The 25613-nt window shown below is 38.8% G+C and overlaps 1 pseudogene; it reads right to left on the bottom strand.

The window, feature by feature from the left end:
* Window positions 1-22398: 22398 nt before the first annotated feature.
* On the bottom strand, window positions 22399-23462 carry LOC143689467 (farnesyl pyrophosphate synthase pseudogene; annotated as a pseudogene).
* Between the last annotated feature and the right edge of the window lie 2151 nt (window positions 23463-25613).

Consider the following 25613-nt stretch of genomic DNA (forward strand, 5'->3'; position numbering starts at 1 on the left):
ACTTTATTTTTTTCTGAGTACAAAAGTAATATGTGATCATGAAAGAAAACTTAGAAAATATAGAAGAATATAAGGAAGATACTATAAATATAAATCACACTAAATAAATATCATATATTGTTTTTCTTTTCAGCCTTTTCATAACATGTTTGACACCATACCTAAATACAAATTTATAATCCATTTATTTTTTTCCTAACATTTAACAGAAGCATTTTTACATTTAGTTGGTAGTCTTAGAAAATAAAACTTTTAATCATTTTGCCATTTGTCCACGTTATTGTTTCTTACCTGGTCCCTTATAATTGAACATGTAGACTTTTTCCATTTTTTTCACTATTATAATATTGGCACTTCTATGCATAAAATATTATTCACATTTCATATTTCCTTTTTTTAACTTTTTAAATTGTATAATATAACACATATACAAAGCAAAAAAAGAGAAAAGCAATAGTTTTCAAAGCACTCTTCAACAAGTAGTTACAGGACAGATCCCAGAGTTTGCCATGGGCTACCATACCATCCTCTCAGATTTCTCCTTCTAGCTGTTCCAGAGCATTGGAGGCTAGAAGGAATAAATATATATATTTTTTATCATCATGATCAACCTTTGTTTCTTTTTTGTGAAGGATAATATATATACAAAAAAGCAATAAATTTCAAAGCACAGCACCACAATTAGTTGTAGAACAGATTTCAGAGTTTGGTATGGGTTACAATTCCACAATTTTAGATTTTTTCTTCTAGCTGCTAAAATGCTGGAGACTAAAAGAAATATCAATATAATGATTCAGCAATCAAACTCGTTTGTTAAACCCTACCTTCTCTGTATAACTCCACAATCACCTTTGATCTTTCTCCCACTCTTTAGGGGTATTTGGGCTATGCCCATTCTAACTTTTTCATGTTGGAAAGGTTGTCAATAATAAGGGGTAGGGAGATGGAACTAGCTGATGTTCTGAAAGGGTGGCCCCTCTAGGTTTTGGGACTTATCTGGTCCAGGGACCCATCTGGAGGTTGTAGGTCTCTGGAAAGTTACCCTAGTACATGGAACCTTTGTGGAATCTTATATATTACGGAAAGTTACCCTAGTATATGGAACCTTTGTGGAATCTTATATATTACCCTAGGTGTTCTTTAGGATTAGCTGGAATGGTTTTGGTTGGGATTTGGCAAGTTATGATAGGTAGCAATGTCCCACTGAAGTTTGTGTTAAGAACAACTTCCAGAGTAGCCTCTTGACTCTATTTGAACTCTCTCAGACACTGATACCTTATGCATTACATCTCTTTTCCCCCTTTTGGTCAGGATGGCATTGTTGATCCCACGGTGCCAGGACCAGACTCATCCCTGGGAGTCATCTCCCACACTGCCAGGGAGACTTTCTCCTCTGGATGTCATGTCCCACGTAGGGGGCAGGACAATGATTTCACTTGCAGAGTTGCGCTTAAAGAAGAGTAAGACCAAACAGATGATTTCCTTTTATAAGATTATTTGAAGATCCTTTGTTCACTAATGTGCATTTTAACCTTCAACAAGTTTCTATCTCATCCCACCTACTCAAACATTTTAAAACAATTCTTTCCTAACTGGAAGGGCAAAACATTTTTTGTTCCCTAATAAGACTGAATATTTTTATGTTTATTAGCTATTACTATTTGTGAATTATCCATAGTTTTTGCCTTTTATTCACTTATATGGGCTTTTTATATATTAAGGATCTTAACCATTTACATTTTGTATTTATTACAACTATTTTTCCTTAGTTTTCTTGCCCTTTGATTTTATGATATTTTTGGATGCAAAAACATGTAAAATTTTTATGAATTAAAATCATTAATATTTTTTCTACAATGTAGGAGTTCCTGATCATGAGATTTGATCAATATTCACTTCTTGATTTGTTTGATTTAATTGTTTAATTCATCTGGAATTTATTTTGGATTATGATGTCTGGTGAGGATGTTCTAAATAGATTTATTTTTTCCATATAACTAACTATGTGGCTGGACCATTGTTTCCCTATTACTTATAGATGTCATCTTAATTTATTTGAATTTTTATATACAATAGTAATTTTATGAGCATATTTTTTGCTATCTTCCCTTACATCACCATCATAATACTTTAGTGATTATAGTTTCAAAATATTTTGTAATCCAAAGAGCAACTTTCCCCCTCAATACTCTTATTTCTCACAAATTTATTATTTCTAATGAATTATATAACCATTTTTCATAGTTATTTCCCATCCCCCTTAATCTTGCATTTAGTTATAAAACTAATATATGCTTATCATAATAAATACAAGTAAAAACAAATATAACCAAAAAATGTAATGTTAAACTCCCCCTTTTGCATACCTCAATCTTTCTCTCCAGACTTAACCACCATATTCTAGATTTTTCTTGTATATTGTTTTACCTTCCTAGCCTGCTCAAAGTAGACACCATGAAATGGGTTGGCTTTAAATAATGGGAATTTACTAGCTTACAGTTTGAAGCTGTGACAATGTGCAAATCAAGGCATCATGTAGGCAGTACTTTCTTCCTGAAGACTGGCTCTTGGTGATCCTTGGCTCCTCTGCCACATAGCAAGGCCCATGACAGTGTCTGCTAGTCTCCCACATCTCTTCTGGATGTCATTGCTTTCACCTTCTTGCTTCTGTTGCTTTCTCTGTCTGTATTCATCTGTTTATAAAGGGCCTCAGGAAGAGGATTAAGAGCCATCCTGAATGAGATGACATCCATGTCACTAACTGAAGTGTCCTACTTACAATGGGTCCACACCCACAGGAATGGACTGACATTAAACACATGCTTTTCTGGGGTACATACAACTTCACACCACACATATGTATCGTGAATTTTCCAAGTTCTCTAATCCGCTGATGGCGGAAAGGTGAGAAGCAATTTTCTTTTAATCTCCACAAATGTAGCCTGTACCCTTAAGATGCATAACTCCAGAATTCTAGTCCCCTCTCTAACTGTTTATGACCATCCCAGTAGTGTTCACATTTTTCACAAGTTCATCATTACTCTCATTTGTCATGTCCAAAACTGCTGCTCTCAGCAACCGCCTGAATCCACAACTAACTTCTCCAGGCCGCAGCCCCAACTTCTCTGGCTTTAACTCCAAAAATGGACATAGACCCTCCCTTTATCCCCTGAATCACAGTTAAGACATGGCTATCATGTTAACAGTCTTTATTAAGGATTTAGCCTAAAAAAGTATAACACAGAAAGGAAAGCTAAAACTAGATACTGGATAAAATTGCTCCTAGGATCCACCAGTAGAATTTCTCTTTTGGTCATCTGTGGTAGTTTGGAGGCTGCTGGAATGCAATATACCAGAACTGGAACAGCTTTTGAAAAGAGGAATTTAGTAAGTTAGAAGTTCACAGTTATAAGCATATAAAATTGTCCAGACTAAGGCATCCAGGGAAAAATACTTTAATTCAAGAAAGGCCAATGGGTCTGGAACCCCTCTGTCAGCTGGCAAGCCATGTGGCTAGCATCCGCTGGTCCCTTGCTCCTGGGCTCCATTGCTTTCAGCCTCTGTCCCTGTGGGGGTTCCTCACTTTGCTTCTCTGGGGCTGGCCTTCATCTCTTGGACTCCCTTGGCTCTCTCCAGGCTCTGGCTTGCTTAACATCTCATGAGGATGTCTGCTGAGCTTCAAACATCTCCAAACATCCATGTCTGTGTCTCTGAAGCAACTCTTCTCCAAGCATCTACATCTGCTCTCTCTGTCAGCTCTGAGGCTTCTGTCATTTCTGTAGGTTCTGTCATTTCTCCAAAATGTTTCCCTGTTAAAGACTCTAGTAATCTAATCAAGACCCACCTGGTATGGGTAGAATCCATCTCCATGTAATCAAAAGGTCACACTCATAATTGGGTGTGTCACACCTCCGTGGAGATAACCTAATCAAAAGTTACTGCCCTACAGTATTGAATTAGGATTAAAAGAAACAGTTGCCTCCACAAGATTGAGTCAGTATTAAAATATGGCTTTTATGGGATACCTGATACTTTCAAACAAGCACACCATCTCTTGCCTATGCCCTTACTGCCACTTCCAAAGGTCTCCTTAACCCTCTGCCCACCATGAGGAGCATTTCTTGCTAGTTTTCTCTTCTCCAGTACAGACACCAATTCTATTGCCAGCCAGTGGAATAAAATTGCCCTTGCAAGTCTCTTAAGTAGCCTAAGATATAGAGTATGTACAGTTTTGGGTATGTAATTCTGTGGAAGAATTTTTAAAAATTCATCTAATTCTTTATTATCAGTGTTTCTCTGTAACCCTCAGTCACTCACTTTCTTTCTCAAGGAAGCCATCTTATCTGGCCTCTTAAATGATAGATTTCACTTTTTTGTGTTTATAGTTGGGAAAACTTTAAGACCACTCACACATTCTTTCAAGAATTTCAGGACTAACGGAGGTGCGCTAGTGAGGTGCGCTATTTAAATGATTACTTCTCTCTTTTTTAGCCAATAGTTGAATTCTTTTAAGTTAAATGCCTATGGTATAAGGTAAGGTTATCTTTGCAGAAGACAACATTTTACACTACCGAATAGAAAGATTAACATCTCAGTCTGAAGCATCTTGATGCTTTTGCATTTTGATTATCCTGCTGGTTCAGACCTTCTCCAAGAACAGTAGCAAAACAGATATTGCCAAATTTTTCCTACAAAAATGTGTTCAAAGAATAGGGAGGAGGCTGATGTAAGGAGAACAGTGAGTGAGGAAGAGATAATAGGAGATAAGGTTAGAGAGTCTTAAGTAAGAATAGAATATAAATCATATTTTGGCTTTTACTCTGAAAAAAAAGGGGAAGTAGTTACTGGATAGATTTAAGCAGTGGAGTGATAAGCAGTGGAGTTTTAGTGGGATCACTCACATTGGTGTGCTGACAGGATAGACAGGCTGAGGGGGAGGGAAATCAATAATGGGTTATAGAGGAGGGAGATGATGAGTATCAGTTCTGGCCTTGAAACAAGCTGCAAGAGCACAAGGCAACCAGAAGGATGGAGGAGTGTTTCCAGTTGCTTACAGTAGGGACTGAGGAGCTGTGAGGGGTGCGAGCAGCAGCCTGTAGGAGATGCTGTGGTGTGCTACCCAGCTCCGCCTTTCAGGATTGAGAATGCTGATTGCCAGTGGCTCACAGTTGAATCTCTACTGGGGAATTGCCCCTGGCTGAAGGTCGCTGCCTGCCCAGTGCTACCTATATCCAAAGACTAGTTAAGCAGGGGTAAAAAGATTTGGAATAACTCTGTTCAGTTCTATTTCCCTCAGTCCTTTAAAGGTATTGTTCCCAAGAGCAGTCCCCAATTGTTTTAGTTTGCTAATGCTGCCAGAATGCAATAAACCAGAAAAGGGTTGGCTTTTATAAAGGGGTGTATTAGTCAGGGTTCTCTAGAGAAATAGAACCAACAGGAGATATGTGTAAATATGAGATTTATAAAAGTATCTTACATAACTGTTGGGAAGTAAGAGTCCAAAATCTGTAGGGCAGGCCACAAGTGGGCAGCTCCACTGAAGGTCCTCAACAAACTCCCCAGGAGAGGCTGGCTGGCTGAAGCAGAAAGAGAGATTCTCTCTTCAGAATTCTCCTTAAAAGCCTTCAGGTGATTAGATTAAGTGTCACTCATTGCAAAAGACACTCCCCTTAGCTGACTGCAGATGTAACCAGCCGTGGATGCAACCAATGTGCTCATTATTTACATCCATGAAATGTCCTCACAGCAACAGATAGGCCAGTGCTTGCTTAACCAGACAACTGGGCACCATCACCTGGCCAAGTTGATACCTGAACCTGACCATCACAGTCTACCCCTTGTCAACTTGGCAGCTATACACATCACCTTACACCAACCATACTTAATCTCTAATAGACAACAATAGCAGACACATTTTTTCTTGCCTAACAATACACTCAACTGTTCTGTGTACAACCAGAAACTCACTAAGTCTCTCCAGAATAGGGTACAAGTCCTTGGGTAATATATACTCTTAAACTTGATATCCTATAATTTAAATAGTATAATATGAATGATATGACTTATGCTATATGATGAAGGGAATAAAATTGAGAAGGAAACAAAGATATTTGCTTTATGTACAAATACATAGATACTCATTACAAAGCAAGGAAGAAATATTTATACCATTATAGTCCTCATTTCTGTAACTGGTCATGTGGTTATAGTTCATATTTATCACTACCTGCTTCCACTACCCATTCCATGTTCCCTTTACCCTCAGCAGACACCTCAGCTGGCCATTGGTCTTTGCCTGGTGGGGTGACCTAAACCCTCATTCCAGAAGTTTCTCAGCCATTGGCAGTCCTGCCTGGATTGGATTGTTGTAATTATCCATTGACTTTAATCACAGGGCACGGTAGTACTAAGAGATACCCTAGGAGATCTCCTGTATTCCAGGAAAAGCATGATATCATCAATATAATGGACCAGTGTGATGTTTGGAGGGAGAAATGATCAAGGTCCCTGTGGACAAAATTATGATAGAGGGCTGGAGAGCTGATATACCCCTGAGGTAGGACAGTAAAAGTATATTGCTGGCCTTGCCAGCTGAAAGCAAACTGTTTCTGGTGGTCCTTACTAACAGCTATTGAGAAAAAAGCATTTGCCAGATCAATAGCATCATACCAGGCACCAGGGGATGTGTTGATTTGCTCAAGCAATGATACCTTGTCTGGAACAGCACCTGGTTAAGTTTACAATAATCTGCTGTCATCCTCCAAGACCCATATGTTTTCTGCACAGACCAAATGGGAGAGTTGAAAGGGAGTGTGGTGGGAATCACCACCCCTGCCTCCTTCAAGTCCTTAAGTGTGGCATTAATCTCTACAATCCCTCCAGGGATCCAGTATTGCTTCTGATTTACTATTTTGCTAGTTAGGAGCAGTTCCAGTGGCTTCCACTTGGCCTTTCCTACCATAATAACTGACTCCACAAGTCAGAAACCCAATGTGGGGATTTTGCCAGTTGCTCAGTATGTCTATTTCAATTATGAATTCTGGAACTGGGGAAATAACTACAGAATGGGTCCAGGGACCCACTAGCCCCTTGGTGAGATGGATCTGAGCTAAAACTCCATCGAGCACCTGAACTCCATAAGCCCCCACTCTGACCGGGGGACCAGAGTAACATTTTGGATCCCCTGTAACTGTCACTCTGAGCCAGTGTCTAATAATCCCCAAAATATCCTATCATTTCCTTTTTTCCAATGCATAGGTACCCTGGTAAAAGGCCATAGGTCTCCTTGGAGAAGGCTGGGAGGAAAACCAAGGTTTAAATTTGTGGCAGTGTAAGTGTAACAGGGTCCTTCCCCAGAGGGTCCTTGCCTTCCTACCATTCAAGGGGCTCTGGGTCTGTAAAATGTCTCAAGTCTGGGAATTGACTAAGGGGCCGTGACTCTCTGTTTTTGTTATTCAAGTTAGACTTCTGTTCACTTGACCTAGAACTCTTCTGCTTATACAGTTCAAACAAGAATGTAGTTGACTGCCCATCTATTTAAGTTCTAAGTATCCTATGTTCTACTAGTCAATTCCATAGGTCTCTGCGAGTCAGAGTACTTTGCTGCTTTGAGTCTGCTGTCCTCTATGATAGCCACACCTACTTTATCTTTGGCGATTAAGTACCGCCACCTGGTTTCTGCCAACTTGGGATGTAATCATCCACATTGTGTTTAAGGATTCCAGCTCAGTGACAGCAATTCCCACAGTAAAATCTGACTTACAGAAAAGGATGATGTTCTAGTTTGCTAGCTGCCGGAATACAATATACCAGAAACAGAATGGCTTTTAAAAAGGGGAATTTAATACATTGCTAGTTTACAGTTCTAAGCTGAGAAAATGCCCCAATTAAAGCAAGTCTATAGAAATGCCCAATCTAAGGCATCCAGGGAAAGATACTTTGGTTCAAGAAGGACAACGAAGTTTAGGGTCCCTCTCTCAAGTGAGAAGGCACATGGTGAACAGGGTCAGGGTTTCTCTCTCCTCTGGGAAGGCATGTGTCGAACATGGCATTATCTGCTAGCTTTCTCTCCTGGCTTCCTTTCATGAAGCTCCCTGGGAGGTGTTTTCCTTCTTCATCTCCAAAGCGCTGGCTGTTGGACTCTCTGCTTCTCGTGGCTATGTCATTCCTCTCTGCTCTCTCTGAATCACTCACTCTCCAAAATGTTTCCTCTTTTATAGGACTTCAGAAAACCAATCAAGACCCACCCAAATGGGTGGAGACACATCTCCCCTAATCCACTTTAACAACCGCTCTTGACTGGGTTACATCTCCAGGGAGATGATCTAATTATGAACATATTGAATAGGGATTATTCTGTCTTTATGAAATGGGATTTAGATTAAAACACGGCTTTTCTAGGGGACATACATCCTTTCAAACCAGCACAGATGACTACAGAGAACTTCAGGGATGATGGCGCTAGTCTCACAAACTTATTTCTCACAGTTCTGGTAAAAGGTGCATCCTCTGGACATTCCTAGAGTATTGTCTTCTGGGATAAATCTACTCTAACATTCCAATCTTCCAATCCCTCTAAGCCTCTGGATCCTCTCATCTACATTACACCAGGGCAGTTCTGGCATTTCAACCTCAGGTGATGTTGGTCACCTTTTGATCCATGTTTCAGCCAAACATCCAAACACACTATTCATGCCCTTTCTAACTCCTTGAGCTATAACATTGAATGCAGAATCTCTGCTTAGTGGGCCCATATCAAGAAATTCAGCCTGACCCAGCTTTATATTCCTTCCACCATTATCCCAGAGCCTTAATAATCATTCCCACACACATTGGCCTGATTTCTGTCCATATAAACTGGAAGACTTATGCAGACTTTTTTGGAGTATAGCGTACTTCCTTCATGGGTAACACTTTGTATCTCATTTTTTGGGGCCTGTTGGCACAACAGGGGATTTGTTAAGTTACAAGTTATAGTTCTAAGGCCATAAAAATGTCCAAACTAAGGCATCCAGAGATAGATACCTTGACTCAAGAAAGATGGATGTCTGTTACATGGTAAGACATGCGGCTAGCCTCTGCTGTTCCTTGTTTCCGGTTCTGTTGATTCCAGCTGCTGATGGCAGTGGTTTCCATCCTAAGCATCTATGGGTCTTCATGTAGCTCTTCTGGGACACTGGGACACAACTCTGGGTTCTGGCTTGCTTAGCAGCTCATGGGTAGGTACATGCCAACATCTGCTGGGCTCTGCTTCTCCAAACATCCCTGCTAGGCATCTGTACTGTCAGCACTCCAAGCATCTCCAAACGTCTGCATCTCTGTCAGCTCTGAATCAACTGTATTTTCTGCAAAATCTCTCCCCTTTTAAAGGACTCTAGTAAACTAATCAAGACCCACCTTGAATGAGTGGAGTTACATGTTCATCTAATCAAAAGGCCATACCCACAGTTGAGTGGGCCAATGTCCATGGAAACAAACTAACCAAAGGTTCTACCTTAAACAATAGGTCTGGCCCTCACATGGCCGGATCAAGATGAAAAGAAAATGGCTTTTCTGGGATACATATCAGTTTCAAACTAGCACACCAATAAACCTCTTCTTGCACATGACCTATGTTTCAGACTGTTTCCCAGAAAAACCTGACCTAAGACAGAGATTCCTGGGGGCACGGATAGTTCAGTGGTAAATGCTCACCTTCCATGTGGGAGAACTGCATTTGATTCCCAGACCATGCACCACCACCCCCCCCCCCCCCAAAAAAAAAGACACTGATTCCCTTAGAATTTAAATGAAACTATGTTGTTTTTCTTTTTTTTTAAATTTATTTATTAATTAAAAAAATTTAACAAACCAAATAAAACACCAACATATATATCAGTAATTCACAATATCATCACTTAGTTGCATATTCATCATTTCTTAGAACATTTGCACCAATTCAGAAAAAGAAATAAAAAGACAACAGAAAAAGAAATAAAATGAATACAGAAAAGAAAAAAAAAAAAGATTATACCTACCATACCACTTACCCCTCGCTTTCATTGATCACTAGCATTTCAAACTAAATTTATTTTTAGCATTTGTTCCACCTATTATTTATTTTTATTCCATATGTTCTACTCATTTGTTGACAAGGTAGGTAAAAGGAGCATCAGATACAAGGTTTTCACAATCACACAGTCACATTGTGAAAGCTATGTCATTATACAATCATCTTCGAGAAGCATGGCCACTGGAACACAGCTCTACATTTTCAGGCAGTTCCTTCCAGCCTCTCCATTACATCTTGACTAACAAGGTGTTATCTACTTAATGAGTAAGAATAACCTCCAGGACAACCTCTTGACTCTGTTTGGAATCTCTCAGCCATTGACACTTTGTCTCCTTTCACTCTTCCCCCTTTTGGTGGAGAAGTTTCTCTCAATCCCTTGATGCTAAATCCCAGCTCATTCTAGGGTTTTTCTCAATCCCTTGATGCTGAGTCTCAGCTCATTCTAGGATCTCTGTCCCACGTTGCCAGGAAGGTTCACACCCCTGGGAGTCATGTCCCACGTAGACAGGGGGAGGGTGGTGAGATTGCTTGTTGTGTTGGCTGGAAAGAGAGGCCACATTTGAGCATAAACAAAACTACGTTGTTTTTCAACCGAAAATCCTGTAACACTCTCCAGTTCCGTCACAGGAAAGCCAGAATCCTTACTGTGGCCTTCAGACCGGTGTAATCTAGAGCTTTGAACTCTCTAACCCCTGTTAACCCTCCCGCTTGCTTACTTTATTTCAGAGTGGTTCTGGCCTCTTTGCTATTCCTTGACTATTCCAGATATATTCTTGTCTCAGGACCTCTGCTCCATTGTTCCTTCTGTTCATCACCCAGATATCTTCACAATTTACTCTTTCTTCTCCATCAAATTGGCTAAAATGTGACCTTCTCCTTGAGGCCTTCCCTGTTCATCCCATTGAAAATTGCAAACTCCCCCTAGCACTTCTAATCTTCACTACTCCATTTGTTCACTTATTACCCTTTTATCATATTGTCCATAGGTTTATGGTTTATTTCTTAACTGCTCACAAAAGGTAGGAATTTTTTACCCTTCATTTTGCTCACTGAAGCAGCAACTTGCACTTTGCAGGGGCCCCATAAATATTTGTTGAATGAACAAACGAATAAATTTGGAAATCCTTAGCAAGTTGATTGGAGTAGAATGCATGGGGTGAGATCACCAGGGATAGAGTGTAGAGCAAAAGCAGAGATGCAAGCATTTAGGTGTGAGCAGAGGGACAGGAAATTGCAAAGGCCAGTGAGAAGAAGCCAGAATACAGGAGGAAAATGGAGAGTATGTTACAAAAGACACAGAGAAGAGCATTTCTAAAAAGGGGAGCGGAGGCAGGGAACAATATGCAGGGCTGTCAATATATGAATTAAGATAAAGGTAAAGAGAGAAAAGTTGGAAGGAGGGCTCAGGTTGAAGAAATGTGTCTGTGTGTCTGTACATGTGTGTGTGTTTAGGTGGGAGAGACAGGACTAATGAGCATTTTAAGTGATGGACAGATAGAGCTGTAATAGCAATATTGTATCATCCACATCAGGGTTTTTGAGAGAAAACGTAGCACCACAAATGCTGAACTGATGGCTTCCAGGACAATAGGGATATGTATATTAGGACTGTCTGCAGACCAGGACATATTATCATCGTATCCAATTTTCAGATTTTCTGTGCAAGTCATTCCTCTATGCACTTAGTAAGTTATTACATTTTCTAACAGTAGGTGGCAGTAAAAAGCTTGCTTCCTTTGCCTCTTCTTTTTAGAAAAATTTGCAGATTTTAGATGGCGACTATGTATTGGTAAAGGTTAGGTCAGCTACGGAAGTATGCTAAAAATAGAAGATTTAAATTTATTTTTTACTTTCTAAAAATTCATATTGTACTTTTTTTCTAAAAAGAAGTATGTCTTCAAAGAGAAAAAATATTTGAGCAATTACAAAATATGTTGATCGCTGTATATTTTCACAAACTCATTTTACTTTTTTTTTCTATGCTGTATGGTGGGGTCACATTTCATTATTTTTCCATGTGAGTATCCTGTTATTAAAGCACCATTTTGTTGAATTTTTGGTTTTTTATTTTTGTTTTGTTTTTTGTTTGTTTGTTTTGGGGGAAGTGCAGGGACCAGGAATTGAACCTGGGTCTCCCGCATGGCAGGCAAGAATTCTGCCACTGAACCACCCTTGCACCCTGTCATTTTACTTTTAAAAGATGAATTTCTATTTTCCCCCAAAACAGAATTACTTCTATTAATTTTACTACTTCAATTGCGGCACATACATTACTAAATTGTATATAAAACTTTCTATATTTGTAAATTTGTATATAAAAATTATGTGTATATAAAATTTTCAGTGAAGTCCAGTTTTGATAGGCCTTGGGGACCTTGCTTTTGAAGATTTTTAGTATTTTTAAAGCTATTACAAATGATAACAAATGCATTATTATAAAAAATAGGACTAGCAATGTCCAAAGTGAACATTTTTCTCCAGTCCCTCAAGGGGATTGTCATGGTTAGGGACAGGTGTCAACTTGGCCAAGTTGTGGTACCTGTTTATCTGATTGGGCAAGCGCTGGCCTGTCTGATGCAATGAGGACATTTCATAGGATTAGGTCATGATCACATCAGCTGCATCCACAGCTGATTCTATTTGTAATCAGCCAAAGGGGAGTGTCTTCTGCAATTAGTGATGCTAAATGTAATCAGGGGAAGCCTTTTTAGGAGGACTCAGAGGAGACAGGTTGCATTCCTGCTTTGGCTGGTGAGCCTCTCCTGTGGAGTTCATCCAGGCCATCCATCGGAGTCATTGGCTTCGCAGCCTGCCCTGTGGATTTTGGACTCTGAGTTCCTACGGTCACGTGAGACACTTTTATAAATTTTATATTTGCAAGTGTTCCCTGTTGGTTCTGTTTCTCTAGAGAACCCTAACTAATACAACATGGATGAGAGCTGAGTACATATCAATGGGATAGAGTTTGGAGTGAGCTTGAGAAATATTGTTGAGAGAGGAGTATGAGGAGGAAGGCTAGGGGGAGTTAGGTGCTGGGGATGATTGTGAGCACTCAAGTGCCAAAAAAATGGGGTATGGAAGCAAAGTTCACCTGTCATGAATTTGGCAGACTTTGGTAATATTCATTAATTCATTCATTTTCTTTCTTTCAACAAATATAAATAATGTGTTTATGACTGGCACCATGAATGGTATAATTGAGAACAAAGCAAACTTGGTTCTTATCCTCATGGAACTTATATTCTAGTGGGAGAGTCACACAAAGAACAAACAGACCCAGCACACAGAAAAAAGGTGGTTAATTGTCTCTCGGATTGATTAAAGGTAGGATGCATTGTCAGTATGTGGACAATTACACCTTCATGGCTTTGTGATTTCATGGTGTCCTACAACTGGGTTTCCATTGAAATGAATAACTGGAAGGTTTGTAAGCATTGCCACTTTTTTTAATGAAACTCTTTATAATTATAGTTTAAACACAATATTAATAGTTAGCTGGACTCCTCATGTTGCTCAGAAGACTCCATAACTATTGCTAAATAAATAAATCCCTGCTATCTATTACTCTCCAGAAGTCTACACAGAGTTGTCCTACATTCAGAGAGAATGTTCTTGGGCCTTCTCAAATATGGCTCACATTGGAAACTCCAGCCTACAGTGATTTAATGCATATTACTGGCAGCCACACAGCCCTCTCTGTTTAGCTCAGTTTAGTGGTTGGGTAGGATGGATACCTATTCCTTTGAATTGCGCCCTAGAGGCTGATTAAAGTAAAGACTGACACAGAGCCCTAGCGAAGCTGGCAAGGCTTCTAACAATGAAAGGACACGAGAATAAAAACCAATGACAACCAGTGACTGGGAATAAAATAAATTAAAGTGAAGTTTGTTGAAAGCTAAACGGGTAATTAGAAGGAACAAAAATAATCAGGACAGTAAGCAAGTAGAAAAGCAAGCAGCCAAGAAACACCTATCAGGAAGTTGAAAAAGTTTGCTTTGTTATATGGCTGAAAGGGTCTTTCCATATGGTAAGTTGTAGGAAGATTCAATAAAGGAAAAAACTTTAGAAAACTTTTTAAAAATGAAATAGATTGTCTTAAAGAATAAGTTTTAGAAATCTAAATAAAATTTGGTAGCTGAAAATCATATATCTCATAAAGGTTTAATATCCAGAATACATAAAGAACTTCTTGAACTCAGCAACCAAAAGGCAAAAATAACTCAATTAAAAAGTGGGTTGTGGGTTTGAAACTATTATGGACCCCAGAAAAACTGTCTGGTCTGAAAAATCTAGTCTGGTGGGGCTAGATTGTTTAGTGTGGGAAATTTCAATTGGGTTGTTTCCATGGAGATCTGACACACCTAGCTGTGGGTGTGAACTTTTGGTTGGATTACTTCCATGGAGATGTGACACACCCAATTGTGAGCGTGGCCTTTTGGTTAATCGGAGATGTGACTCCATCTATTCAAGGTGGGTCTTGATTAGTTTACTAGAGTCCTTTAAAAGGGGGAACATTTTGGAGAAACCTCAGGTGCAGACAATTAGAGAACAGTTGCTTCAGAGCTGACAGAGACACTCAGAGGTGCTTGGAGTGCTGACAGAGCAGATACCTAGTCAGGGACATTTGAAGCCCAGCAGACTCTCTGTGTGCCCTCCTACGAGATGCTAACCAAGCCTGAACCCAGAGTTGTGTCCCAGAGGAGCTAAGTGAAGACCCGCAGATGCTTAGAGAGGAAACCGCTGGCATCAGAAGCTGGAAGTAATGGAACCTGGAACAAGGACAAGCAGCCGCCAGCCACATGCCTTCCCATGTGACAGACATCAGCCTTTCTTTGGAGTTAAGGTAGCTTTCTCTGAATGCCTTAGTTTGGACATTTCTATGATCCTAGAACTATAAACTTGTAACGTTACAAATCCCCTTTATAAAAGCTGTTCCTTTTCTGGTATATTGCATTCCAATAACTTTAGCAAGATAAGACAATGGGCAAAAGACTTGAATAGACGTTTTTCTAAAGGTGATATACAAATGACCAACAAGCATATGAAATAATGTTTAACATCATTAGCCATTAGGGAAATGCAAATCAAAACCACAATGACATGCTACTTCACACCCACTATGACGGCCATTAGTTCAAAATTCAGAAAATAGCAAGTGTTTGGAGAATGCCGAGAAATTGGGACACTCCATATTGTTGATGGGAATGCAGCCCTTGTAGAAAACAGCTCAGCTGTTCCTCAAAACATCAAACATGGAATTGCCATAATTATGGATTGAATCCTATCCCAAACAGAAACACATTCAATTCCTAATCTCCAGCAGTGTGGCTGTGAGGTCATTTGTAAATAGGATCCCTGCAGATCCTGCTAAAATTAGACCAAACTGATTCAGGGTGGGTCTTATTCCAACATGACTAGAGACCTTATAAGCAGTGACACAATAGTGCGAGGAGTAGGAGACAGACGGCCATGTGACGGAGGCAGCCACTGAGTTACGGATCATCAGTGAGCCACCATCAGGATGCTACAGACTTCAGAGCAAGCATGCCCTTACCCTACCAACACCTTGATTTGGACTGGTAGCCCCCCAAACTATGAGAAAGCAAATTCTCTTTTAAGCCAACTACTTTATGGTGTTTGTTATAGCAGTCCAAGAAAACTAAGATACCACATGACCTGGCAATCAATCCCACTCCTAGGCACATACCTCAAAAGAATTGAAAGCAGGGACTCAAACAGATATATGTGTGCCAATGTTCGTGGCAGCATTATCTACAAGAGCCAAGGTAGAAACAACCCAAGTGTTTATCAGCAGATGAATGGATAAACAAAGTGTGATTATATATAAAATGTAAAATTATTCAGCTGTAAAAAACAGTGAAGTTCTGATACATGCTACAACATGGATGAGCCTTGAAGACATCATGCTGAGTGAGTGAAATAAGCCAGACAACAAAAGGACAAATACTAAGTGATTCCACCTACATGAAATATCTAGAATAAACAATTATGTGTATAGAGTTTCTGTTTGGGGTGTAAATGTAATCAATACCATCGAAGTATGAACCTAAAAATGGTTAAAATGGGAAATGTTATATATAAAAACATATATGCCTTTTTGTTATATATATATATATATATATAATATATAACATATATATATATTTATTTATTCTACAATAAAACCTAAGTAAAATTTAATCTCTCTCTCATTAATGCTTAAAGGTCTTCAATCTCACAGTCCAACTTTGATTTTTTGCTGGCTTGAGTAAAATGCCGCTTTCTAATGCAATCTAAAATTGTGTGGATCTGAGCAGCTTTATCAAGCATCAAAGTTTCTTCCTTCTTACTAATCAATGACTCACTGCAAGCAGAGGGAACATTTCTCAGACTTCTACATAACTCACTTTAGTCCAAAGGAGCTACATGGGAATAATTAATGGAGAGACAGGCTTCTGTCAGTTCATGCCGAGCTTCCCGCTTCTAGTAGGGAAGCACAAATTGCTTAGATGTGGCTTTAAAAAATTCTCAAATGTTAGGTACATCAGTTATCCTCCTCAAGAGAAGTTGCATATAAACAAGAATTAGTACACTTCATCTTAAGAATTTGTGATATAGACTGTCTTTTTTGAAACAGGTTTTCTTCTCCAGAAACCAGGTTCCTCTTTGGACCCCAAGGAGATCTAAGAAGGGATGTTTACATGTATTATGTTACTTAATCTTAATCCTATGAGGTGGGTCTCATTTTGGTCAAACTGAGGCCCAGAGAACTATCATATACCTACTACATTACGTGCAAAGCAATGTCTTAAAAGGAACAAGGTACTTTATGAACTGAAGATTGGGGAGAAGTGAGATGTCCCATCTGTCAGTTCTTTATCAAACTTTTTTTGATTCTTTAGTAATGTGTGAACACATATGTTACAATTTTCTTTTTTACAACAGTATGAGCTAAGGATTAGTATTTCAATTTTCATAGATGAGGAAGTTGAAGTTTTATTCACATGGCAGGTGAATAAAAGAAGCAAGATTCAAACCCAGGCTCTTTCTTTAGAGCCAGCGTTCTTTCTGCTACTTACACAGTGCTGAGGCTTAGAATGATTTATCCAGATTTAAGGAGTTAACACAGGCAGCTATGGTGCCTCGCTCAGTTTGCTAATTTTTGTGAAAGGGACAGGATCATTACTCTCTGCCATTGCTCAGCTGACAGGTGCATATCTAGGGGTTCATTTTGAGCATTGAACGTTTGATGTGATTAATTTTTTGCTTTTTGTAAAAAAGAAAAAAAATAAGCCAAACCAACCTACTTAAGCCATTAAAAAATGTTCTGTTTTATTTTGAAATTTGACCTTAAATTTAGGAGTAGACTTTCCTTGCTAAATTCATAATGTCAGTATTGCTTTTATAGAGACAATATAGCAAGGAATATGTGGGGATAGCAAGGAATATGTGGGAGCATTTTTGATAACCTCAGAGATGCAAATCTTTACTTAGGAGTTTGTTGTAAATAAGGGAAGCCAGCTGAGCGCGTACTAAATCTGTTTAAACAAGAGATTCCAGACCTTTTCATTTTTGCTTATCTGAAAGTTTACCAGTGGATCTGCCCCATGATATTCCTTTTAACTATATAATGCATAATATGATGAATTTATCTTAATCCTTTTTCACAACAACACATTTACCAAATCGCAAAATTCAATAACTTAGAGTGTTTGGGGTTTATGCACATAGGAAGCAACTGATTTTAACCCATATCTTTTGTGATTTCTGTACCTCATTTCTTCTTGTTCATTCTGTACATTGCAATGTGTTCAGAATATTGTTTTTAGGAGATCAAAGAGAAAAACACCCAAGTTTCTTTTTCATTTTACTTTCTGCTCAGGTTAAAAATAAGCAATATTGGGCGGGCAGGTGTGGCTCAGTGGTAGAGTTCTTGTCTGCCATGCGGGAGACCCGGATTCAATTCCCAGAGCCTGCCCATGTCAAAAAAAAAAGGAAAAAAAAGCACTATTTTAAATATTTGCCCAAGATACATTATTAAAAGTACTTCAAAGCTTTTAGACCCAAATATGTACAGAGAAGCCTCATGCTGCAAAGCTGTTTTATAAGAAATTAATTTCAAATGCTAGCAGAGAGGATGGCGTTAGGTTTTCAAAATTTTACATTAATTCAGCAAGAATATCTTGCAGCCACTCCGAGTCAGAGGATAGGATGATATTTTGATCTTAAAAGATAACAGGGAAATTCCAAAAAGTTAATCATGCATAGCTTTCATTATCCATAATGATAGATGCATTAGGGAGAGTTCCTCTATTATATCAGTACCAAATTCCACTTTTTTTCTGCCGTTAAACAGGTTTTCCTTCTGATTCACATAGGACATAATAATTTTCTCTTTGTCCCTGATGAACTAATGTTGGGGTACAAAATTTAGTGGTGTGGGCAATTGGATAACTCAGCTACCTCATCTGATCTTTATAATAAATTTGGCTATGGAAGTATTGCTTTGCATGAAGTCCTGCTTTAGATTCCTAATTCTTCACTAAAATTTTTTCATTAGATAAGCTTCCTAATTTCTATGAGTCTGGTTTCCTTGACTCTAGAATAAGAAAACACTGGTTACCTCATAGGCTTTTTAAAAAATCCAATATATAATAATATATTTGAAAGTACTTGACAGTAGGTGCTCAGAAAATGTTAAATGCCTTTCCTCTATGAGGCTAGAAGAACAAACAAGGTAGAGAGCTATACGAGTCAGCTACTGCTGCATAACAAACCACACCAAAACTTTCGGTGAAACTCAGTGTTAATTCTTGCTCATGCATCTGCGAGTTGACTGGGATGATATCACCGGGGTGGCTCCAGGTTGTTCCAGACACCTTTCATCTGCTGAGGTCCCCTGCTCAATTTCAAAACACAAGATTCAGGTGGTGTGGTTTTCTACTCTGCTTACACCATATCCTAAGTGTGCTAACTACCTTATGCTTTTCCCTTTGCTTCTTGTTGTCTATTTCAAATCAATTTAATAACCCATGTGACCCAAGTATCTTCATTTGGTCTGTGAGTCTTTCTGTTTTTGACCTCTGGGATAATTTGCGAGGTACTGAATTGGAGGTTACCATTGCATCATAATAATTTCCCATATGACATCATGCTTTGCAGTTTTCTTCCACAGAGCTCAGTAGCCTGAGGATGAAAGGCACTGAAAAGATTAATAATTGGGTTCATCCAGGGTTGGGGTTCTGCCAGGCAGTTTCAAAGGAAGCATGATAAGGACATTGAGGAAATTGGCAAGAGGGGGTTTGAAGTGATGGATCATGGAATCTAACTTGATTAGAGGGACAAATGAGGAAAAGAAAGAACTAATTGTATGGGAGGAGCAGGGAAGTCAGTGGGCTGGAGGCCCTCAGAAGTACAAAAAATGAGGAATGAATAATGGATGTAACTGAGTGACAGGCTAGAAGGATAGGAGGTTGTGGTGGGGGGGGAATTTGAATTTATGACTTCACAGGGATCCATATAACCTCTGCCTTCAGCTTCCTAATAACCTTCACCATGATTATGCTTTTGTGGTTCGGAATTGACTTAATTGCATCTGCATTATTTTTGCACTTCAGAACTCAGTTCTTCATTCTATTTCTCTGTGATGGTTTAAGAGCCATTACTCAGATGCCCTTTGTCACTTTGAATTCTTGTTCCTCCTTGGTGATGAACCCATTACAAATAGCTACATCACAGCTTTCCTCACAGTAGCATATATTACCATCTTTTCTACACCATTATATTATGAGTTTACTGCTTTACCATTTGATTTGTTTATACATTTTACTGAAACAACCTATTTTAAAATTTAGTTCAACAAATGATTATTGAGCACTTGCTTGGGACCAGACACTGAGACAGGCGAAATAGTGAGAAAGAAAAACACAATCCCTGTCAGCCTAAGGCAGCAGTTGGAGGCATGAGGACCTTATGCTGCAAACAAATATTTAAAACAAATAAAGGAAGAGCCACTAAGATCTGAATCAACTCCAAAACACCCCGGAGCTTCCCCACCCAAATTTGAAAGCCCCTGTTCTAGAGGATGTTAACTTTGTTATTGTCCTTAAGAGAAATAAAATCAACTGCCACTTTTTAAACAAAAGTTTCTTTGTTTCTTCTCCCAGTTCTATTCCCTTCTCTTCTTTCTTCACCAGAATTGTCCCCTGTGTAATTTGGGGGTATGTCCTTCTCGTCCCTGTTTTTGTATTTCATATCATTCAGTGATGTTAATTACATTTGCCTTGTTGTCCTACCCTCACCATCCATCACCACAACTTTTCCATCACCTCCAACAGAAATTCTGTTCCAATTAAGCTTTAACTCCCCTCGTAAACGGTATTCTAGTTTCTGACTCTATGAGCTTGCTTATTCTAGTTATTCCATATCAGTGAGCACATACAATATTTATCCTTTTGTGTCTGGCTTATTCGCTCAGTACAAGATCTTCAAGTTTCACCCATGTTGTCACATGCATCAGAACCTCACTCCTTTTCACAGCTGCGTAATAGTCCAGTGAACATCAGTATGCAAATATCTGCTTCCCATTCTTTTGAGTATACCTAGAAGTGGAATTGCCAGGCCATATGGTAGTTCTAGACTTAATTATCTGAGGAACTACCAAACTGTTTCCCACAGTGACCACACAATTTTACATTGCCACCAACATTGAATGAGTGTTCCTATTTCTACATGTCCTACCACTTATTTTATTATTTCTTTATTTATTTAACAGTAGCTATTCTAGTGAGTGTGAAGTGGTATCCCACTGTGGTTTTGATTTGCATTTCTGTAATGGCTAGTGATGCTGAATGTCTTTTCAAGTGCTTTTGGATATTTGTATTTCTTCTTTGAAGACGTTCAAGTCTTTTGAACATTTTTTGATTTGGTTGTTCATCTTTTTGTTACTGAGGTATAGGATTTCTCTAGATATCCTGGAAATTAAACCCTATCAGATATCTGGTTTCCAAATATTTTCTCCCATTCTGTAAGTTGTCTTTTCATTTTTTTTATGAAGACCTTTGATGCACAAAAGTTTTACATTTTGATGTTGGCTCCTTTTTCTATTTTTTCTTTTGTTGTTGTTCACGTTTTTGGTGCAAGATCTAATAAACCATTGCCTAAGACAAGGTCCTGAAGATGCTTCCCTATGTTTTACTCTAAGAGTTTTATAGTCCTGATTCTTCAATTTAGGTCATTGATCTACTTTGAGTTAATTAAACATTTATTTTTAAGTTAGAGAAGTTGTAGGTATACAGAAAAGTCATGTAAAAAATACAGTGTTCCCATTTACCTCCCCTCTCCATTATTAACACTTTGTATTAGTTTCATATCTTTGTTACAATTGATGAAAGAATATTATAATTTTACTATTAACTATAGACCACAATTTACATTAGGGTATATTTTTTCCCATATATCATCCTGTTATTAACACCTTGCAGTAGTGTGATATGTTTGTGATAATTCATGAAAGAACATTTTTATAATTATACTATTAACTATATCATCACTTACAATAGGGTTCACTATGTTGTACAGTCCTATGTTTTATCACTTGATTTTACTCTAGTAACATACAGGATCCAAAACTTTCCCTTTCAACCACATTCACATACATAACTCAGCACCGTTAATTACACTCATAATAACGTGCTACCATCCCACCATCCATTTTCAAAACTTTGCAATCAACCCAAATAGAAATGCTATACAAATTAAGCGTTAGCACCCATTTCCTATTCCCATCCCAGCCCCTGGTAATCTATATTCTAGATTCTAATTCTATGAGTTTGCTTATTCTAATTATTTCATATCACTGAGATCATACAATATTTGTCCTTCTGTTTCTGGCTTATTTCACTCAATATAATGTCTTCAATGTTCACCCATGTTGTTGCATGAACCAGAAGTTCATTCCTTCTAATTGCTGAATAATATTCCATTGTGTGTAGATACCACATTTTGTTTATTCATTCATCGGCGATTGACACTTGGGTTGCTTCCATATTTTGGCAATTGTGACTAATGCTACCATAAGCATTGGTGTGCAAATATGTGTTCAAGTCCCTGCTTTCAGTTCTTTGGTTATATACCTAGTAGAGGAATTTCTGGGTCATATGGTAATTCTTAACTTTCTGAGGAACTGCCAAACTGTCTTCTACAGCAGCTGCACCATTTTACATTGCCACCAGCAATGAATGAGTGTTCCTATTTCTCTGCATCTTCTCTGACACTTGTAATTCTGTTTTTTGATTGTTAGACTAGTTTATTTAGAGTCTCCCCTCCCTGCCTTCCCAGTCTCTGGGTCACTTTTTCTGCTTGTAGGTCTCGTGTGCCAGCCCCAAGAAGATAGTCGGGGGCAGGGACTCAGAGGGTTGCTTGATGAGACCCAGACAGGGGCTGTAACTGTCTTCCTTATACTATGTAAAGATAACTGGCAACTCCAGCTCCTCATACAGTCCCTTTACCCTGGCCACCTTCTCAGGCTCCTTCTGCCCATAATTCTCCTGCAGGATCTGGCACTGTTCTGCAGAGGCCTGTTGCAGACACTGAACCACCAGCCAGCTACACTTGTCCTGGATGTCAGTGCCAACTTTGCCAGTCACACTGGGGTACCCAAAAAGGTCAAGGTAATCATCCTGAATCTGAAGAACTCTTCCATCTCCAGAAGGATCTTCTTGGCATTGGGATGCTCCTTCTCCCAATCAATGCCCACCATATACATGGTAGCAGCTACAGGAAGGTAGAAGGAGTAGAACTCTGTCTTGTATTTGACAATGGGGGGTTGTACTTCTTTTCAGTGAATCTTCCAAGATCCATGTTGCCCGGAAGGCTATGATGAGATCCAGAGTCTGCCTGATCTCAGTCTGATAGGAAACCTGCAGGAACAGCTCAATCATGCTCTGATAATAGGGTTGCTCCTGGCAGTAGAGCTTCAGCGGACAGTAGATATATGCTTCCAGCAACATGGCATCATTAATGGCATCCAAACCTATGCCTGGCTTCTGATACCAGCAGGGCTGTCCCCATTGGATGAGGGATGAATCCATGATGTTGTCTGACACCAGGAAAAAAACTGAGAGTGGTTCCCCACACCAGCCCACAGCCAGGGCCCATTGGGAACGAACAGTATCCTGCTTCTTTGGCTCCTCCAGCTCCTGGAAAACTGCCAGCCCCATCAGACCCTGATTGTACTTGCCTCCAATGGCGTTTTACTCCAGGATCTCTTTGGGCAATAGCATCTCCTGTCTCTGAGTGCCCTATCTCATCCTTGGTTAGCACCTTGAGAATGGGGGAAGAGCTGGACGAAATTCTGCTTTTCTTGGGCATAAACGTTAAATTTCTTGTCTCCTTTCATTCTGAGGGAAGAGCAAACTCTGTTCCTGATGCTGGTTCCTGCTTGGACAACATTTGCAATTTTCTGATGGTTTGTTTTAACAGTAGTCATTCTAGTGGATGTGAAATGTTACCTCATTGTGGTTCTGCTTTGCATTTCCCTAATATCTAATGATGTCGAGCCCCTTTTCATGTACTTTTTAGCCATTTGTATATCCTCTTTGGAGTAATGTCTATTCATCTTTTGTCAGTTTTTAAATTGGGCTTTTTGTCTTTTATTGTTGAGGTACAGGACATCTTTATATATTCTGGATTTAAACCATATAGAATATGAGGATTCCAAATATTTTCTCCCATTGAGTAGGTTGCCCTTTCACTTTTATGATCAAGTCCTTTGATACACAAAAGGTTTTAATCTTGATAAGGTCCCATTTATCTATTTTTTTTTCATTGCTTGTGCTTTGGGTTTAAAGTCTAAGAAATTACCTCAAACCACAAGATCTTGAAGATGCTTCCTTACATTTTCTTCTAGGAGTTTTATAGTCCTGTTTCTTATATTTATGTCTTTGATCCATTCCAAGTTAATTTTTTGTGTATGGTGTAAGTTAGGAGTTCCCCTACATTCTTTTGCATAAGTAGATATTCAGTTTTCCCAGCATGGTTTGTTGAAGAGACTATCCTTTACCAATTGAGTGAACTCAACACTCTCACCAAAAATTTATGTATTTTTGGGAACTTGTCCATTTGCGGTTGTTCATTTTGTTTTGTTGGTATACACTTTTGAAGAGTATCTTCTTATTCCTTTTTATTTCTGTGGGGTCAGTAGTAATGCTGCCTCTTCCATTTTTGATTTTAATTATTTGCATCTTCTCTTTGTCAGAAGTCTAGCTGAAGATTTGTCAACTTTATTGATATTTTTAAAGAACCAACTTTTGGTTTTGTTATTTCTATTTCTTAAATTCTATGTCATTTATTATTGTTCTGATCTTTATTATGTCCTTCCTCCTGCTTGCTTTGAGCTTAGTTTCTGTTTCTTTTCGAAATCCTCAAAAGTGTGCAGTTAAGACTCTAATTTGAGCTCCTTCCTCTTTTTTAACATAAGCATTTAGGCGATAAATGCTTTTTTATATCCCATAAGCTTTGATATGTTGTGTTCTCATTTTCATTTGTCACAAGATATTTACTGATTCCTTTATTATTTCTTCTTTGACTCAGTGATTGCTTAAGAGTGTTTGCTTCCCATAGATTTGTGTATTTTCTATTCCTCTGCCTGCTATTGATTTCCAGCTTGATTTCATTGTAGTCAGAGAAGATGCCTTGTATAATTTCATCTTTTGAAATTTATTGAGACTTGTTTTGTGACCTAACATGTAGTCTACCCCGGAGAATGATCCATCTGCACTTGAGAAGAATGCATATCCTGTTATTTTGGATGCAGTGTTCTTACATGTCTGTTAAGTCTAGCTCATTTATCATATTATTCAAGTTCTCTGTTTCCTTTTTGATCTTCTGTGTAGATGTTCAATCCATTGATGAAAGTATAGAATTGGAGTCTCCAGCTTTTACTGTAGAGGTATTTACTTCTCTCCTCAGTTATTTCAATGTGTTTTAGTTTGCTAGGCAACTGAAAACAATATACTATGAAATGGATTTGCTTTTAGTAATGGTAATTTATTGGATTACAAGCGTACAGTTCTGAGGCTGTGACAATGTCCAAATCAAGGCATCGTGGAGACAGTGATTTCTTTCTGAAGACTGGCTGCCAGCTATCCTGGACTCCTCTGCCACTTGGCAAGGCACATGGCAGCATCTACTAGTCCCTCCCTTTTCTTCTGGGTTTTGCTGCTTTCAGCTTCTTGCTTCAGTGGCTTCCTCTCTCTTTGTCTAAATTTCATTCTTATAAAGGACTCCGGTTAAGAGGATTAAGACCTATCCTGGGCCATACCTTAACTGAAGTAACCTTGTCAAAAGATATTACTTAAAAAGGTTTACACCCATAGGAACGGGTTAGATTTAAGAACATGGTTGTCATGGTTAGGGACATGTGTCAACTTGGCCAAGTTGTAGTTCCTGTTTATTTGATTGGGCAAGTGCTGCCTTTCTGTTGCAATGAGAACATTTCATAGGATTAGGTCATGATCACGTCAGCTGCATCCACAGCTGATTCCATTTGTAATCAGACAAA

Source organism: Tamandua tetradactyla, chromosome 7 (genome assembly GCF_023851605.1).
Source record: "Tamandua tetradactyla isolate mTamTet1 chromosome 7, mTamTet1.pri, whole genome shotgun sequence".
In the NCBI taxonomy this organism is placed as follows: Eukaryota; Metazoa; Chordata; class Mammalia; order Pilosa; family Myrmecophagidae; genus Tamandua; species Tamandua tetradactyla.